Raw genomic sequence first — 1,334 nt, 5'->3', positions numbered from 1 at the left:
CCAGAGACAAGCAGCAGCTGGAGATATGGAGTAATTAGCACCCCACTGGGCCCAGATCATGCATAAAATGCACTGGCCAGTGACCAGAGCCTCCCCACCCCTATTCCTTGATTTCTGGGCATGCTTTTTTCTTTCTTAGAAGCTGCAGATGAGCTACTTTGCTGAATCAGTTACTCGGCACAGAGGCACCCGGGCCTCCCAGTGTCTCCAGATTTTTGAGTGCTCCGAAAGAAAAACGTCAACCCCAGGACGAAGGTGTAATTTGGCAAAGGCAGCCAGGAAAGAAGAGATTCTGAGCGGGCCCTCTGCGTGCTGGAGAGGCCACCCCCCCCCCTCCCGGCACTGCAGACCGTCATCACCAGGGCCAGTGAGGTCCCCAGAGCCGAGAAGGGGAGACCACTCAACCCTGGGAACAGCTGGGCCAGCTTTGTCAGGATATCCCAGTGAGAGAGGTATGCAGAGCTTTATTATGTATGGAGTAGGGGGTCTCAGGAGGGGCGATGGGCGCCCGGTGCCACGCAGTCTGGGCTGGGCTTGGTTCACTGGAGCAAAGCGCTGGTCCCCTGTGGTAGGACAAAGGCCACGCCCACTTCGCAGGCCAACAACGCAGCGATTGCTTTTGCGCTGCTCCGATTGCTTTTGCGCTGCTCCGCTTTGTCTTTTTTGCAGAACCAGGGATTGAACTCAGGCCCATGCGCTTGCCAGGGAAGCGCTTATTCCACTGAACCATCACATCCGCCCCCTTCTCTGTTGTCTTTAAGTTGGGTGCTTGATCTTTCTTCCACAAAAGCATTCTGTGAAACTTTTCCATCTGTTCTTCTTCGGTCAGGTGACCTTCCTTTGTGTTACCAGCTGAGCTAGTTTGTGGGCTGAAGGGGTTTGGGGGTGCTGGCCCACAGAAAATAACAAGGACCGCCTGGGGTGGGAACCGAGGGCACTGGAGGCAGCCCAGGCAGGAGGGGAAGAAGAAAACGATGCTAGGACTTGGGGTGCAGAGGTGTGGAAATGAACCCCAGCAGTTGGGGGTGCAGTACGCCTCAACATGTCATGGATGTTGACATTCTTTCCTTAACACTAGTGTTGCTGGGGATTGAACTCTGGGCCTACACACTTAGCCACACCTTTTGAATTACGACTTTCCAGAGCTGTTCTCACTAAGTCTCTAAGTAGTCCCTGCTATCTCTGACCAGCAGTCCTCAGGCCCTTGCGCTTGCCAAGGAAGCGCTTGTTTATTCCACTGAGCCATTTCCCCAGGCCCCACTGAGCCATCTCCCTGAGCCTTTTTTTTTTTTAATTTTAGAGAAATATTTGTGAAATGAATACATAGCATGAGA

The 1,334-nt window shown here is 53.3% G+C and overlaps 1 pseudogene; it reads left to right on the top strand.

Moving 5' to 3' along the window:
* Positions 1-447, top strand: part of LOC101582984 — a 1,941-nt pseudogene extending 1,494 nt beyond the window's left edge.
* The last annotated feature ends 887 nt before the right edge of the window (positions 448-1,334 follow it).

The sequence above is a fragment of the Octodon degus genome, unplaced genomic scaffold (genome assembly GCF_000260255.1).
Source record: "Octodon degus isolate 3935 unplaced genomic scaffold, OctDeg1.0 scaffold00047, whole genome shotgun sequence".
NCBI classification, from domain to species: domain Eukaryota; kingdom Metazoa; phylum Chordata; class Mammalia; order Rodentia; family Octodontidae; genus Octodon; species Octodon degus.
Note: the sequence above shows the minus strand (reverse complement) of the source record. Positions and strands in the feature narration are given on the sequence as shown.